The sequence below is a fragment of the Cherax quadricarinatus genome, chromosome 40 (genome assembly GCF_038502225.1).
Source record: "Cherax quadricarinatus isolate ZL_2023a chromosome 40, ASM3850222v1, whole genome shotgun sequence".
NCBI lineage: Eukaryota > Metazoa > Arthropoda > Malacostraca > Decapoda > Parastacidae > Cherax > Cherax quadricarinatus.
Window position 1 is genome coordinate 268,190 of NC_091331.1, and position 18,012 is coordinate 286,201.

The following is an 18,012-nucleotide window of genomic DNA, read 5'->3' on the forward strand; positions in this document are numbered from 1 at the left end:
TATGTTAATTTATTCTACTGTGGGGTGTATTTATCATGTTTATATGTTACATAGCATATTTATTATATAATTGTGAAAAAAAAAATATCATAGATGGATTAATGGAAATGTCTATATTAATGTAATATACGGCATTTACCTCTTAAGCTGTCCAAACATAGATCTACGTTTTTACTGCTAGCGCTCCGAACGTAGATCTACGTTTTTTTTTTTTTTTTATGGGGAAAATCAAGGTCGGAGCGCTATTCGCAAAAATGTAGATCTATGTTTGGACAGTTTAAGGGTTAATCTGCCCAAGAGATTACGTATTATTATTAACCCTTTCAGGGTCCGTCCCGTAGATCTACAGCTTTACATTCAGGGTCCAAACCGTAGATCTACGTCATGAGCTCAGCTCACTCTGATAAACTGTGAGTGGTACATTTGGGCCTAGATATGAGAGAATACATCTATGTGGTATGTGTGCACCACATAAAACAGATCCTGCAGCACACTGTATAATGAGAGAAAAAAAACTGAAATCATGATTTTTCGATTAAAACAGCGACTTTGCAGTGTTTTTTCGTATGTTTTTTATAGTTGTATTTGTGATTTCTTGGTCTCATTTGATAGAATGGAAGACATATTACAGAAATAGAGATGATTTTGATTGGTTTTAGCACAGGAAATGGCTTGAAACTGAGCTCAAAGTAGCAGAAATGTTAAATTTTTGCCGATATTCAAGAGTAAACAAACGACCTCACACATCTAATACACGCCAGCTGGTGGGTCTAATATACATTCACAAATATGATGATGATATTTATACAATTATTACAATATTGCATAACAGTAAATCTTCTATTTTTTGGTGTGAATAAAAATTCATTATGTGAATAAAAAATCAAAATGGAATTTATTTGTAAAGCCTCAAAACGTAACTAATGAACAGAGGAAATGTTAGTTTAGTTCCAGAAATACCTACATTGTTTATTCTGGACCCTGTTTTGAAATTGGAATATTTTGAACTTTGTGTTAAATTGGCCAAATTAACAATTTCCGATCACTTTAATTTGTAGTTGAAACAGTTGACTTGGCGATTTCTTGTGCTCAATTGATAGAATAGAAGTAATACTAGTGAAATAGCTAAGAATTTGGTTGACTGGAATAATGTAATTGGCCTAAAATGGGAGTCAAAGTCGGCAAAATCGCCGATTCGTAAATGTCGCTGACACATCAAAATTCGTGAGAGCATAATTTCGTCAATTTTCCATCAAATTTCGTACTTTTTATTTTATTACCTTCACAAAAAGATTCTCTACCATTTCATAAGAAAAAATAACAAATTTTATTTTTTGAAAATTCTTGGACACTGGGGCACCACTTCAGATTTGGGCCTTGGACCCTGAAGGGGTTAATATGGCGTTATGTGTACCTGCATGCCAACACAGTGTGTAAGTATATTTAGGTATAGGTACACATAAATATAATTATCAGAGTACATATAAAATATGCAATAGCATTAAAACACTTGAAATTTTGTAACATAATAGAGAGATGTTCTCACAGAGAATGTAAAGAAACCATGTGGGGCGTGCCATATTAGAAAGACCCGGAGCCGTATAGCATAATTTGAAATTACCATATTAGCGGTATGCTGTATGGCGAAATGCCATAAAGCAGGTCCCTACTGTATAATGTAAACTTTTCTTACTACCATAGTAAAACCTGGATGTAGTTTTCATCAGCATTTTAGCATGCTTTGTTTCCTTGTCAACTCAGGTTACTCACAGTTTCTACTTTGATTTGGTATATAATGTGCAAGTAATACCTAGGTCTGTTTGAGGTGTATCAGTAGCTATAGACTTTTGCTAGAAATTAATAGTGCATGTTGGAAAGTTTTCCCTCTATAAACTCATTTAGTGTTACATTTCATAAATTTCTATACTGTATACAGCATAGCCAGTAAACTTAGCATCTACTCAGTGAAAACATAAGATTCAGTCCATGATGAGAGACTGATTCGGTGCACTAAGAAAAAGTGGCTTATAAAAACTTTCTCTATTTAAACTTACTCAAAAGACAGTAATTGAGTTAATATTGTATTGAAGGGGTAATATATTTTAGTATTTTATCAGTTCATGTAATTTGCTAAGTTGTTTATATAATACACATTGCTGTTTTTATCAAATTCATTTTTACAGATGAGTACGTATATATCAGTAAAACCCTCAATATATGTAATGTCAAAAATACTGGACAAATCCACTAGGTCAATTGATTTGGGAAAAAACAGAATCTGTTACAGAATTGTTCTGTATTGTTATGATCATGGCAAAACAATCTCATCTATCCATCATAATTGCCATTAATGACCATCCACTCCCCCCCTCCCCACTCTGTTAGTCCTTTAAAAGTCATCAAATTTGCAGTGGCTGCCCTGTTCACAATACAGAATAATTCAGAACAGTTATTTATATTATTATAAATGAGATGCCTTCAAGTTGTTACACATTATCAGGAAATGAAGAATGAAGTTTATGGAATGGTGTTGGGATGCATTTGAATCTAGTGGAAGTATTTTCATTTGTGAGGTTTCCTGGATGATGTTGGGATGCTTTTAATGCAGCACATCAGAAGAGTGAAGTTGCTAGGATGATAGGATACTTTTGAATTTAGAGCAAGGGTATGCAGCTGCAGAATATGGTAATACAGTGGTGCCTTGACTTACGAGTGCCCCAACTTATCGGTCGTTGCTTGGTCGATTTTTTGCTTTGAGTTGCAAGCCAAAATCCGAGTTATGAGTTAGCTTCAGATACGCTGCCACTCACAGGAGATACTGAGGAAATATCTAAAATCTCAATAATAACCAATATGTAACAACTTTCAATTTTGATACCACTGGTAATGCCATCCTGCCAGAATGTCCTATAATGTATGCCCTAAGTAAAGAGAAACAATTCTGGAACATGTGTTTTACATGTTCGGCAGGCTGGCTGGTTGGGTGGCCAGCTGGCTAGCCGGCTGGCTGGCCGGCAGCTGGCTGGTTGATTTGCTTTGGCTGTCTCTATCTCCTTCTGTCTGTCTGTATCTATCTCTGTCTGTCTGTGTCTCTATCTCTGTCTATGTCTCTTAAAGGTACACATAAATACAGTTATACATAGTGTAAACTACCTAGGATAACCCAAAAAATTCAGACAAAGTGCTATGCTATGCTTGTAGATATAAGGCATAATAAGCATGACTGGCAAGTAATACACATTTTCACTTGTTCAGGAATCAGATGTGATGTCTCTGCATCATGTGTAATGCCTGTTGGTTCATGAGCAGCTCTTTCTCTGAGACAGAGAGACAAGAAGACAGAAACACAGGCAGACAGAAAGATAAGCAGAGACAGACATAAACATAGACAGAGCTAGACAGACACAGACAAATATCTCAGTAGTAAGACAGATAGACAAAAACAAACTGATAGGCAGACATGTTTATGTGTAACAGTGGAAAATAAAGCCAAGGCAGTGCACAATCATCAGATGTCACTTCACTGCTGCACTGTCAGCAGTGGAGTGGCACTCATCTTATACCGTGCTTCAAGGAGTTTCATATATACTCCAGCATTTCTAAAACATTGCTGGAACCTGGCAAAAAAAGGAAATATCATATCTTATTTATAAATGCATTTTTCTTATTTAAAAACCCGTAAAAAAATTGGGGTGGTTTTTTTTGGGCTAGAATGGATTAATGGCATTTCAGTTAATTTCAATGATTAAAACTAATTTGATATACGAGCAAATTGAGTTACATGCTCGGTCATGGAACAAATTAAACTCGTAAGTCAGGGTACTACTGTACCACAAAGCTTTTTTAGTGATACTATCGAAGAGTGATTTTTAATTAGCTCAGCTCTACCTAGAGTTCTTCGAAGAATTATTAAACAGTGGTGGATAAGATATAAAGTTAACCTATGGTTACAAAGTTAAATCAGTTACTGTAGAATTCACAAGATATAATAGCACCTGTAATTAACTACTACAGTTCAAAGTACTGAAATCAGTTGCATGAATTCTGGTACTGTTACTTCCATAAATATATATATTCTATAATTCCATTTGTCATATTATGTACTATCATTGGTAAAAAGGAAAAGTAAATTGCACTGTACTTTTCTCTTAAAATTATTTCATTGCTATAACTAGTTTTAACATAATTTATATTGTGTGTAACATATAAAAGCCTATATTCACATACTGAATGTCAGTACTGCAGCTGACTTATAAATATTTCTCTTGCAGAAAACACAATACATGTACAGGAATATTACTGTGTAGTGCATACTGAAGTTCATATTTGGTATATTGGGATATACTATTTTAAAATCTTTGGAGTCATCCCCAACTGATTTGTCATAACATATGCATATTCAGAAATGGATTGGGAGTTAGAATGCACTTGAAACTGCATGATATTTTCTGTGATAATTTGATATAGCAAATAGTTAGTATTATCAGTATAGGGTATTATATGTAGCATGATAAAGAGGTATTGAAGTGCATACCAGATTTTCTTTACATATAAGTTTATTAAATTAAATAGGTACCTTTATAAATTTGGTAATTTATATGCCATGAGTTACCATTTTTTTCCATTTTCAAATGAACTTTTAAACTTATTCATGTATATTTCAAGTTAACCCTATTTGAAATGAAGTTTAAAATATTGCTTGTGAGAATGTTCCTGTTCAAAAGGACTTTATTTATGAAGAAATATCCAGGAACTCGCATACTATTATTGTTAGTGCTTACATTGTCTTCTTGCTGAACTACAGTTAAGTCATGAGCAGTGGTAGCATACAAATGTTTTTTTTTTTATTATGTCACTTATTTGTGTTATTATACATACAGTACTTATTTTTCCAAGTATATTTTGCACCATCTTCACTGTAAAGCAGAGATTGTGGTTTTGGTAAAACTTGTCCTTTATCAATTACATTTGTACATTTAGATTAAGATTCGTTAACCACACTGAATTTATAACATGGGTATATTGTGATTTATGTATATCCTTATCAATTACCTGTTGTGTGAGAAATGTAAATTACTTAATAATAATATAATATCTTTATTTACTACAAGTACATGTACAAGGTATACAGGCCTAGCTGACAACAATGACATACTACAATATAAAAAGCCCCTTGTTATGCTCCGCATGTCGGGCAAATTAGGTCAGTGTCCCAGGATGCGACCCACACCATTCGACTAACACCCAGGTACCCATTTTACTGATGGGGAACATAGACAACAGGTGGAAAGAAACACGCCCAATGTTTCTACTTTGGCTGGGAATCGAACCCAGACCCTCGCCGTGTGAAGTGAGAGCATTAGCCACCAGGCCACCAGAGCCTTGACAGAGCAAGGGAGAGAGCATGGTAAAAATTATACTTTGAAATAGAAATGCTGTTGGCTTTAAGAATATAATGGGTTTGAGCATTAGTAATATTATATGAGAGTGAAGTGATCAAGAAACTTATTCACATAAATGATATGAATGATAAGATACAGTAATTTTAACTGTAGTAAATGTTAAACTTATCCTTCACTTATAACTCTGTGGCAAATATTGAACCATGGATGCCTGGTTAATGTGTAGAGAGGGTATTATAAATGCAATAATTGTTCTTGCTCTAAAACATTCCTTTTTCTCTAGTCGTTTCATATTGCAAGATTTCTGACTTAAATCAAGGAAGCCAGAATATATAGTAATTAAAAACAAATCAAGTTCTGCAATTAGTGCCTGAATGCAAAATAGGCATTACCTTTATATAAATGTAATGTAGCAGTGAATAGTTAAGAGTTGCAAGTGCTGCATGTACGTATGTGTATTAAGACTTGAGTTGTTTGCTCTCATCACAAAAAGAGCTTTTTTTAGGCCAAGAATAATTTAAATTATTGAGTATGCTCATGTACTGTTTGCTGTAACTGTTGTGGGATAGTTGAATAATTTTACAAATAAAATCATTAGTTTCTCCCAATAGTGTCCTAATACTTTGTGAACAAAAATGTCTTACTGTGTTTTATATTTGTACATCATTTACAACTTCCAGAACAAGATTCACATACAGCTGTGTGGTTATCTGGTATATACAACACTATTATTATCAGTATTGTTTGATTTTTTCCTCTTTGATCATCTTTACTCTGAGAGTAGTGATGAGGTATCTAGTACATGAAACCTTAAGGCAGTTAATATTTTGACTGCTTCTCCTATCTCACATTTGAGTATTAATTAGATGAGATCAGTAAGATAAAATAAGATAAGATTTTCTTCGGATTTTTAACCCTGAAGGGTTAGCCACCCAGAATAACCCAAAAAAAAGTCAGTGCGTCATTGAGGACTGTCTAACATATTTCCATTGGGGTCCTTAATCTTGTCCCCTAGGATGCAACCCACACCAGTCAACTAACACCCAGGTACCTACTTGCTGCTAGCTAAACAGGACAATAGGTGTAAGGAAACGTGTCGAAATGTTTCCACCCGCCAGGAATCGAACCCGGGCTGTCTGTGTGTGAAGCAGGAGCTTTAGCCACCGGGCCACCTGTCTACTCTGTTTATTTTCCCCTGACAATGGCTTTTTTCAGTCACTAATTTCACCCATCCAGTGAGGCCTAGTAATACCAGTAGCCAGTTTATATCTATTTTTTTTAATTATGTTAATTACAAACAAGAAGGCAAAATTCAGGTATACTGCCTTTGCAAACAGCAGCAAGGAAAAAATATACATTTTATATTGACATACAGTACTTCCATGCTTGCTGATTAGTAATGTTTGTAGTTAATGCAATATATAAACAATTCCTTGTAATGCTCCTGTAAATAGTCTTCTTAAACAAGATTCAGATACGTATTCAAACTGATTCCCACAATGTGGTGAAACAGCTTTTACAGTTAATTTCTACAGGTTTAGAGCTGTTACCATACCTTAGTCCAGTTCACAACCTAGCCATAACTATAATGTACCAAAATACGATAATGTGATCATCATCCCACAGTATGTGAACTACAGTAGTCAATTAACATCCAGGTATATACCGGCATTTGTTGCTAAGCGAGCTTAATGAGATTAGTCTGATTATATCAAACTCGGAGCCTTTTGTTTGAGACCCAAATGCTCTTAACAACCTGATTCATATCACCTATATGATACCACATTGCCAGCACACCTAACTACAGTATGTTGTATACCATGTTACCACCAATACTGCTTCCCTTTATACCATATGCAGTTTTAGAACTATCATAATTAAGAGTTAGGAAGCATTATGTTTAATGCTTCCTTATTAATAATGTAATAATAATAAGTAGCATTACATGGGTTGACTGTACTAGTCATTATGACAGACCCCTCTGTACCATCAGCAGTGATTCTTTTTAAGAATAATTTTTTGTGCAATTACTTATGTGTTTGATTGTTTGTATAGTTGTTACATTAAATTGTATGTTTTAGTGTGCACTTCTAAGCTGTGACGTTAGATGTAATATGTACTGATAATATTATTTCCTATATTATAGCCTAAAGTGCTTTAAATGTGTTTCATTTCTCCTGAGCAGTACAGTATAGTGGTTGCCCTCAGTGGATCTTTGATTCCGAATTAAATACAGCATAGCATTTGTCCAGAAAATTTTAAAATGGTTATATTGTATTCCATTGCAATAAAATGTGTACTGTATATATTTTTGCTTCAGCTGATGGGTGTGTTTTAGTAAAAGGTGGCCAGGGTGGCTTAGGCTTGGAAAGATTGATCAAGCATTGCCTTATGTGTACAGGATTCACTTCTAACGTCTTCACCACCCTCACACACTGGTTTCCTTGCTGAAGGTCCCACAAAATGCAGATCACCCTTGGAGTGTCTTATCTGCACTGACTATACTTTCCTGCAAATGGCCCAAATCTTGTTGCTTCAATTATTATGAAGAGCATTCCTCTTATTCCCATGTGTGACATCTTATTGATTTTGTAGCTGAAACTAATGGTGCTTTTTGTGAATATAATACAGTACTGTACAACAATAATAATCATGACTGAAACTTGACTTACTACACCAACTACGACCTTCCTCGAACACAAGAGCCCATCCTTCACATTTCCCTTGGTGTCAGCATTCCATCACCATGTAACACTGTATGACCCTTATAGGTTTAGGGCCTCTCCATAAATGTAATAATCATATCTACAATTCACCTTCAAGTGTATAGATGAACTGAAGGACTTCATAGTGGCAAAGTGCAAGATATTGTTCTAGGTATACTCTAGTCCTCTTTTGTGTAAATACAGGTGACTTATTGAAGTGACTGCACAAATAGCCAGGTTAGGTGTGCATTATGATTCACATGGGTTTAGGGTTTTTAAATAAATACAGTTCAGTACTGCTGTACACTACAGAAATGTGACCCATACAGGTTTAATGCATATATTAGTAATAACGTACGGTATACAAAAATAATTAAAAGGGGGAGTACTTTGATGTTGATGAGGGCCTTTTTGTCCAAGAAATGGGACTTATCCTCTCTCCTTGGATCGAACCTGAATAATAATAATAATTTATTTCTATTGATTGCCTCCCATTCCCAGGTGCTGTACAACCCCTATGCATTTAATGTTTCCTCTTGAATAAAATAAAAATAAATAATCCTTATGTTGGTGAAGGGTTTTTAACCCAAGGGATTGAAGTTACCCTCCCCTTCCTCTGATTAAATCTGATTACCACCCATTCCCGAGATGCTGTATGGCTGTTAGGGGTTTAGCACTTTTCCATGAATACACAGTATTAAGAATACATCTATATTTGGCATCAATTATAATATTTTTAACACACTGACACACACTCATTGAGATATGGTGACAAATAAGGAAAAATTTACCATCATTCATGTTGCCAGAAGCATGCTTACATTACAATTCAGATGGCTCTCCAAAATTAGGATCAATAATAATAAATAAAAAGAGATATTTATTTTCTATGGAAAAGCCCCAAGACAATGCATTTTGCTAGACAAACTTTAAATTTCAAGACTAACTCCTATATAATAAGACTGATTTTGAAGTGACCCTCAATTTAAAAGGATGCCTCTTCAAGGGGGGGGGGCTTTTGGTCTGAGGAATTTCATCCCCCTCTCCTTCCTACCCCATCCTTCCTTTCCCATCCCTCCCCCCTCCTTCCTTTCCCATCCCTCCCCCCTCCTTCCTTATCTGCTTTTGGCCTTTAGGGTCTTCTCTTCTGAAATTCTAGGTTCTAGGTTTTAGCGCTTTTTTTATTATAATAATAATAGGTCCTAGGTTGGGGAAAGAATTCGTTGTCCATCCCATACCTTTAAGGTCCTTGATGGTGGTGGTGTTTGCCATGGAATCTGGGGATATCCCGATTCCCTTCCAGAGTTTCAGAGGATGGCTTAGGCCTTAGGGTATCCTTCAGGTTGACTCACGAAATCGTAATGACACGATTGCAAACAAACCATACCACGGGTGGGGTTTGAACCCGCGGTCAGAGTCTCAGAACTCCAGACCATTGCGTCTGGAGTTTTAAGACTCTAACCGCGGGTTCAAATCCCACCCGTGGTATGGTTTATCCTTCAGGTGAGGGGTATATGTCTGGAGGCTGCCCATCAGTTCAAGGAGGTGGTGGCCAAAGGAAGTGTGCCTTGTGGCGGGTTTCCCGCCAACCTCTCCTTATGTCTGCTGCTGGGGCTCGGTGGATGTGACGTTGCTATCTTGGATTGCTGGTTTACTGGCATGAAGGGTAGGGTAGCGTACGGGTTCCACGCAGCATTTGCACTGCTGGCTGCACTGAGGGCCCTCTTGGGTGCAGAGGGGGACATACAATCTCATTCTGCCCTCCCCCCTCCCCATTTTAAGTAAATAAATAAAAGGGAAACTTATCATGGAGACCCATACCCATGACTTGCCTCCTCCTGGACCCTTTCTTGCGCCACCCCTTACAGACCTTGGTATACCTTCGGACCTCCCCCAACTCGGTACCTTCTCCAAGTAACGTTTCGTTACCCTCTGGTACCACAGTTCTGACCGATCCTTTGGACATTAATGACCTCTGTGCAGCTTCAACTATTATCTGGGCTTTTCCACATACAGTGCATTGATTGTACACAACTCAGGACGGCCCTCCTCTAACCTTCTGTCCAAACGCCCTTGACCTGTCACTTATGACCCTACCTTAGTTTCTTCTCACGCTTCTAAGAAATGTCCAACTAAGCAATTCCTCCCCTTACGCTCTGATGTTTCAAAGTCCTTGGACAAAATTCTTCACGCTCCAACCAACTTTACTACTGATAACCTTTCCGGCCACAGCATCAGCAAGGCACTCCTTCCCCATGTTGGCCAGAACATTTCCTTCCATGTTCTTAAGAGTGGCAAATGGGTTGTCACAGTACAAAATGAAGAAAAGACACATTATCTTTCACTTCTTGATGTTGTTGACAACATACCAGTTACAATTTGCAAGCACATCTCTCTTAGTTCTTGCTATGGATCTACTGTACTTCCCACATATGATCGTAGAACGCGACTTTCTTGCTTGTAATGAAGATATTCTGGAGAAACTTGAGCTTCAGAACCTTCCGATCATTACAGCCGACACTTACTCTCTGCCTGCAGGCGGAGGCACTACCCTTGCAATATAAGGAAGCTAACTTTAGACAGCCGTAAACTATCACCATCTGTTTATGTAGTGGGACAATTCGTACAAGAACAGGTGATCCCTATCCCGCAACAATGTAGAAAATGACTCACGAAATCGTAATGACAAGATTGCAAACAAACCACAGTATGGGCTGGTGCTTCGGCCACCCAGCAAAATATTGCACGTCAGTAACATTACGTTCTATTAGCTGATCGTGGCTTAGTTACAGTTGAATATTCGATACCTCAGGAGTAATCGGGGAGAGCTTCATGTGTTACTCTCCCAGTTTTCCCCTATTTGTGCTGTATAGCCCTTGTGGCTTAGCGCTTCTTTTTTATTATAATAATAATAATTTCCCCTATTTGTGTCTACAAGAATCAAAATTGCGCTCTGCTGTTTTCTGTCAGGTTTCAGGCTATATCTTACTGCATTCATCGGATCCTTTTCCAGATGGGACTTTTAATGAAAATACACTTCTTGGGTGTCACGGTATACCACATTCTCGGGTCCTTATCCATATTTTTCTGCATTACACTGCAGCCTGCATCTACTTGGACAAGTGGTTTACAGCCAACCACCTTAAACCTTTAATAACCCAACAAAAGTGGCTGTGCAGAGGATTACCAGCTCCTGTGCAAGACAGCACACTCTATCACTTTTCAAAAGCCTGAACTTACTAAATATACGAGACATACACTCATATTATTGTGCCTACTACATATACAAAACATTGAACTCCAGTACAAACCCACCACTTAAACTTCTTGATAGCTACAACAGAACGCACAGTCACAATACAAGGCATAAGGTACTCTTCAACATCCCTCTTGTCAGTCTCACACTATGCAAAAATGCAATGCACATAAAGGGCCCGAAGATACGGAATTCACTACTTGAACCGGTCCCCTCAAGGAAGGTTCCTTGATGTTGGTGAGGGGCTCTTGATTTAGGGAATTGGATCTGTGCTCCAGTTCCCCAAATTAAGCCTGAATGCCTTCCACATCCCCCCCCCCCAGGCGCTGTATAATCCTCCGGGTTTAGCGCTTCCCCCTTGATTATAATAATAATAATAATACTTGAACCGGTAAAGGATCTCCTGTTAGGTAAGACACATATGCAACAGTTAGGTATCTTTATTTTGAAACGTTTCGCCTACACAGTAGGCTTCTTCAGTCGAGTACAGAAAAGTTGATAGAAGCAGAAGATACTTGAAGACGATGTAATCAGTCCATCACCCTTAAGTATCTTCAAGTATCTTCTGCTTCTATCAACTTTTCTGTACTCGACTGAAGAAGCCTACTGTGTAGGCGAAACGTTTCAAAATAAAGATACCTAACTGTTGCATATGTGTCTTACCTAACAACCTGTCGGTATTTTATACCATTTTAATGTTCAAAGGATCTCCTGACTACTTATAAATTTAGGACTTCGCTTAAAAATCATTTCATCTCTCAGTACTAACCAAAACTACTTCTAACCAGTTTGAAGCAACTCTCTCAAATATTATATGACCTCCATGAAATATTACTGTTTGAACCATTATTTGTAATATTGTTTTTATGTGCAACTTCAAGATTATTATTCTTATAAACCTCTACCTTGACTACCTCGCTATAGTGTTAAGATTAAATAAAGATTTTAATACAAACCAAACATGCACACGAAAATCACTCCCTATGGAAGCAAAAGACTCGGCAGGAGATGCAACATTACCCCGATGAAAAGAAGGGGTGGCACGAGTACACTGAGAGACAACACAATAAGTGTCCGGGGCCCAAGACTGTTCAATTGCCTTCCAGCATACATAAAGGGAATTACCAATAGATCCCTGGCTGTCTTCAAGAAGGCACTGGACAGGCACCTAAAATCAGTACCTGACCAACCGGGCTGTGGTTCATACATCAGCTTGCGTGCGGCCAGTAGTAACAAACTGGTTGATCAGACCCTGATCCACCGTGAGGCCTGGTCTCAGACCGAGGCGCGGGGGCATTGACCCCCGAAACCTTCTCCAGGTAAGTTAACCGCTCTTATCTTGTCTAGATTTAAGTAGTTATTATGTACTAGGATTAGTCTGCCCGAAATGCCCGGCATGATAGTGGCTTTCTTTGTACTTAGCAAACCAAAATTGTAATTACACACTGTAACCTTTACAAAGAAATAAAATCTTTATCTTATCTTTTATCTTTGGCCATTATCTATTCTTGATGTGGTGTCTCTGATTTCCTCCCTACCTACTCTGTTGTTAGGAGATTTTAATGCTTATTTCCTCTGAGGAGGGTCTCACTGTGACTCTTGTGGCGATTAGTTAAAGGCTCTTCTCACTTCTCTTCCCCTCCATGTTTAAAATACAGGTACTGTACTCCCACTCATTTCGGCCCTTGCACTGAAACTCTCTCTCTCTCTCTCTCTCTCTCTCTCTCTCTCTCTCTCTCTCTCTCTCTCTCTCTCTCTCTCTCTCTCTCTCTCTCTCTCTCTCTCTCTCTGTCTCTCTCTCTCTCTCTCTCTCTCTCTTTTTTTTTTTTTTTTTTTTTTTTTTTTTTTTACACAGGGTTTGACAAGGTTAAGGATCCCTAGCTTTATTGACAGCTATTTACAGGTTAAGGATTCCTAACTTTATTGGCAAGCTAAGAGCTGTTACCTACATCAGCTCATTTGAAAGCATTTTTATTGTTATGAGACATACAAGTAGGAAACAGGATGAAGTTGGAGCCATCTGTGGGCCAGCATTTTCATTTGATCAACTGACTTTATCTCGTTGACATCATTATGCTGTACGAATGTGTTCCATACTCTAGTCATCCTGGGTATGTATGATCTCAGATGGAGTGATGTTCCGGAGAAGGGTACAGCCAGAGTGAAGTTGCTGCTTTCTGCCCGTCTTGTGGCATAAAAGCTTGTTTCACGCTGTCCTCGAAGTGGATCCAAGTGTGGTATTTTGACAATATTGGCCTTGTACATAACAGTAAGGCCACCCACATCCCTCCTATGTTGAAGGCTCTGCTGAAATGACAGATCTATCCAGGATGGGTCCAGGCGAGAGATGAGACGTCTTGCTCTGTTCTCTACTCTGTCAAGCAGTCGCAGATGAGAGGGGGGGGGCAGGCAAACCAAGAAAGTGGAGCATACTCAAGGTGCGAGCGTACTTGTGCCTCGTACAGGATCTTGCAACCCCTACTGTCAAGCAGATGGGAGATACGGCGAAGTGCTGTAAGCTTCCTGGCTGCCTTGTTTGCAAGATTTACAACATGGTTCTTCATGGTTAGTTTGGAGTCAAATTTCACCCCAAGGATATCAACTTCTTCTCCAGGTGCCAACATCCTCCCATTCATCCTTACTACTGCACCAGCATTACCATCATGGTGCCTAGAGACGATCATCATTTGCGTTTTCTCAGGTGCAAATGTTACTTGCCATCTATTTCCCCAAGCTGATATAGCTCTCAGCTGGTGATTGATGTAGCTTAGAGCAGCTGGCATTTCTTCTCTTGGATAAGTGAATGTCAGTGTACAGTCGTCTGCATATGCATGTGATTCTGGGATGAGATGAAGAAGGTCGTTGAAGTAGACATTCCATAACAATGGACCCAGCACGCTTCCTTGTGGAACACTTGCCCCAATAGGATGTCTTGCTGATTCCGTCCCACTTGGAGATCTACCATGAAGGTAGTCACTGAGGAGACATAGCGTAGAGCCTGCAATTCCCAGTGCTTGAAGTTTTGCTAAGAGGCCCTGGTGCCACACCCGGTCGAAAGCGCCAGCAATGTCCAGTGCTACCACACAGCTGACTTTGGATTCATCCAGTGACTGGTGCCACTTAGTGGAGAGGTTTAACAACAGATCAGCAGCAGAGTAACCTTTCCTGAAGCCATATTGACGATCACAAAGTAGTGAGTGGTAGTCAAAAAACTCTGTCATTTGTCTTGAGATTATTGTCTCAAGGATCTTACCAGTGATTGACAGGAGTGACACTGGTCTGTAGTTGCTGATTTCTGCTCTGCTCTTCTTTTTGTGAACAGGGACTACATTCGCCTCTTTCCATAGAGAGGGCCATTTACACTGTACTAGGCAGTGCTGAAAGATGCGAGTTAGAGGTGCTGCTAGCTGGTCTGCACATCTTCTCAACAATCTTGGGCTCAACTTGTCTGGGCCCACAGCCTTTTCTTGGTCAAGCGATTTAAGTAGGAAATGCACCTCCTCCTGCCTTATTGTCACCACTGACAGTTTTGACACAGTTCTTGCAGCTAGCCAAGGAGGGTCCTCTCTCTCTCTCTCTCTCTCTCTCTCTCTCTCTCTCTCTCTCTGCATAGATCTCTCAATTTGCTCCTCAACTGCTCTCCACTTTATCTGGTCTGTGTTCCCTGATGTACATGACAGTGATCATTTTCCTATCCTACTTCTCATGCAAGTAGTGTCAAACTGTTTTTAGTGAAGAACCTTCTCCTTTGTTCTCAACAACTGAGCTATTACAACTACTTTTTCCTCGGTTTTAACCGCAACATCGAATACAGTCCCTCAAACCTCAGGTAGGCAATACTGGACCCCTGCTTAGATGAGATGGGACTTACACAGATGACAGCAAAGAAATGGATGAGATACTAAAGTTCCACTATGACTCGTTGTTTAGTGAGCTGTTAACTAGGCTAAGAATCGACAACTTAAATAATTTTTTTATGACCGAGACTTAAAATATGGTCAATTCAAAAATCTCTGATATTATCCTAACACCATATGACATCGAAAAGGCAATAAATGACATGCCCATTCACTCTGCCCCAGGCCCAGACTCTTAAAACTCAGTGCTCATCAAGAACTGCAAGAACCCTTTGTCACATGCCTTTAGCATTCTGTGGAGAGGGAGGATGGATACAGGGGTCATCCCACAGTCACTAAAAACAACAGACATAGCCCCACTCCACAAAGCAATTGCAAAGAATTACAGACCGATAGCGCTAACGTCCCATATCTTAAAAATCTTTGAAAGGATTATGGGAGGTCCGGAGCTAATGTGGATTGTCGCTTTACTACGATTTTGAAAGGATTATAAGAAGCAAGATCGCCATCCATCTAGATACCCATCAGTTACACAATCCAGGGCAACATGTGTTTAGAGCAGGCCACTGCTGCCTGTCCCAACTGCTAGACCATTATGACAAGGTCTTGGATGTTCTGGAGGACAAACAAAATGCGGATGTAGTATACACAGACTTTGCGAAAGCGTTCAACAAGTGCGACCTGAAGTTTACCTGGAGAGAGTTCCAGGGGTCAACGCCCCCGCGGCCCGGTCTGTGACAGGCCTCCTGGTGGATCAGAGCCTGATCAACCAGGCTGTTACTGCTGGCTGCACGCAATCCAACGTACGAGCCACAGCCCGGCTGGTCAGGTACCGACTTTAGGTGCTTGTCCAGTGCCTGCTTGAAGACTGCCAGAGGTCTATTGGTAATCCCCCTTATGTATGCTGGGAGGCAGTTGAACAGTCTCGGGCCCCTGACACTTATTGTATTGTCTCTTAACGTGCTAGTGACACCCCTGCTTTTCATTGGGGGGATGTTGCATCGTCTGCCGAGTCTTTTGCTTTCGTTGTGAGTAATTTTCGTGTGGAAGTTCGGTACTAGTCCCTCTAGGATTTTCCAGGTGTATATAATCATGTATCTCTCCCGCACTCTTTTTAAGGTCAAAAATAAATATCAGTTAGAAAGACAGAAAAAAAAATACTGAGATGAAACTGAATGTATCATAAGGAGTCCAGGAAAGACAGAGGGAGCAAAACACCATAAATGAAATTGAAAGAAACCTGGGAGTACAGGTTCAGGAACTTCAAGCGCTCCCAGTAATTGAGGTGTTTTATCTCCGTTATGCGCGCCGTGAAGGCTTGTGTAAAACATTTGAAAGGATGATTCTTAATCGTCTTATGCACAGAATTAAGGAATTCTTGTCACCCCGGTTGCATGGCTTCATGCATGGAAGGAGTGTGCATCATTGCATTACCACCTTTCTCACTCTGCACACTGACAGCTCATACACTACGTTCCTTGACCTTAAATCCGCTTTTGATGTAGCCAACAGACATGTAATCATTAGTGAAATTGCCAGAATGGATGTTGGAGGATGGCTTCTCCGCTGGATTAAAGGTTACCTGTCCAACAGAAAGTCGTCTGTGTTGTTCCAGGGACATAGAAGTGTAACTAAAGATTTTGAATTAGGAACCCCACAGGGAGGTGTGCTTAGTCCCACCCTTTTCAACATTTTGATTAATGCCTTACTTAATGCCATGCCTAGCCAGCCCCATCATTATATGGTTAGTTTTGCTGATGACATAATGATTCACACTACCGGATTCTCCAACACCCAAAACATTCTTAATCATGTACTAGCCTCGTGTCAGGACCTGGGGTTAATAATCTCAGGGGATAAAACAAAGATACTCAACAGGCGTCCTCCTCGGCAGAGAGGCACAGTTCGTCAGATCCAGTTGCATGATGGGTCTCTTCTAGAATATGTAAGCAGATACAGGTATCTAGGCTTTGAGGTTCCACTACTTGGACCTGTTGTAACGAGACTTTGTCGCCAATACAAAGAAAGGCTGAGAGCACTTAGAGTTGTGGCAGGTTTTCATCCCAGGTATGGTGCTAATGTTAAAATTGTGAAAATGATGTATCTTGCTTATATTAGATCATTGGTTGATTATGCAGCGCCACTACTTGCACTCGTGTCTGACTGGAAGCTTGGAGGGCTGGAAAAACTGCAAAACGAAGCAATGAGGATCATCCTAGGATGCCCTCGTACTGCCAAAATTTTAAATATGCGGAAAGAACTTAATATTCCAAGCATTAGAGATCGTGTTACTGAAAGAAATATCCTTATTGGGGTCAATATGCTTAGGCTAGCCCATTCAAACCCCTGCACAGAAGCCCTCCAAACTTTCCTCAGCACTGGTGAACATCCTTCCAGATGGATCGAAAAAACTGGAACCGACCTCCGCATGAACCAGCTACATGATCTATATCAAGTTGGACAACAGAGACATTTCCCTGCTCCATGGGATATTACCCCATTCCAAACTCAGAACAATCTTTCACAAATTATTTACGTCGATGGTTCTGTTCACCAGCCCACTGGTGCAGCTGGTAGTGCTGCTGTTGTCACACAGAGTGATGGCTCTCATAAAGAAATTGGAGCACGCATCAATAACTGGGCCTCTACCCTTCAAACAGAACTGTTTGCCATACTCCTTGCACTCAAATGTGTCCATGTATCTAAGGTTGACACTTTAATTGTAACTGATTCTCTGTCATCCATAAATGCTCTCAACTCATTAAGTATAAATTGTGGCATGCTTTTGTCAG

General features: G+C 39.4%; 1 protein-coding gene across 2 annotated transcripts in view; it reads left to right on the plus strand.

Annotated features, from left to right (window-relative positions):
* The first annotated feature begins 12,951 nt into the window (after positions 1-12,951).
* The window catches only part of LOC128687144 (uncharacterized), a 69,726-nt gene continuing 64,665 nt past the window's right edge, over positions 12,952-18,012 (plus strand). For both annotated transcript variants that reach the window (XM_070092584.1, XM_070092585.1), the window contains exon 1: positions 12,952-13,021. The gene's annotated coding sequence lies outside the window, so the exon portion shown is untranslated. The remainder of the gene's footprint in view (positions 13,022-18,012) is intronic.